This window comes from Parus major, chromosome 4, assembly GCF_001522545.3.
Source record: "Parus major isolate Abel chromosome 4, Parus_major1.1, whole genome shotgun sequence".
NCBI classification, from domain to species: domain Eukaryota; kingdom Metazoa; phylum Chordata; class Aves; order Passeriformes; family Paridae; genus Parus; species Parus major.
Genome location: NC_031771.1, coordinates 39,644,247 through 39,645,181, shown reverse-complemented (window position 1 = coordinate 39,645,181; position 935 = coordinate 39,644,247).

Genomic DNA, 935 nt, shown 5'->3' with positions numbered 1-935 from the left:
GCAACTAGAGCTGATTACTTCTTTCTCTTCAGCGCTGCTGTCTCCATGGAAGTCAAAACTTCAGAATTCCATAATGAATCCTGCCAGTCCAGAAACTGAAGACAATAAAGGATAGTGGAGCTTTTTGGTATAGTCAGCATTTCTTTTACATACACAGCTTGAATGCAAGCTAGCGAAGATAATCTTTCAGGGAGAATGGTGGGCATTTTAAATGTACCCTGGAACACTTTTGCAGTACATCTCTCTTGAGGACTGAATTAACTGTTGTGTAAAATGCTTCTGAAAAGGAACCTTTCTCCTACCACAAACATGTATGCCAAGAGTACACTAAAGCCTTAACCTCTCTTCTTATCTTGGGTATAGTTTAGGAACTGCTGTTAATAATGTTTTATTCTAGTGCAAAACCTGAAGATTTTTGCTTATAGATGAGGATCAGACAGTACTATCAGCCTAGGCTAGTAATAGAATAATTCTTGAGTTGCATGTTTCCTTAAGAGGTTTCAGTGTGCTCTGTAAAATGTTTATAACATATTTCCCATACATGAGGATAGTATTAAAAAATTCAATGGCTTGCTACATGATTCAGAGAATATAAGGGGAAGAATGTTAATGTTCACTTTTACATCTTCAAATTTTAGGTTTTGCTTTTTAATCTGAAGAAAATATATATTTGGGGCTTATTCTTCATATTTTAAAAATGAGACCCATGACTCAGAAGGTTCCAGATTTTCCTTGCTTTCAAAATCTCTGTGTCTCAAAGAACGGATTTTCATTTTGGTTTTACCATGATGATTGGATGGTAAAATAGGCAGTGAAATAAACACTACTGCAGTACTTTTTTTTCTTTCAGGGAATAATATGGGCTTTACTTAAAAGACTATAAGAAACACATTTGTATCTGAGGATGTATATCACAGCATGTCCAAGAAGCAGTC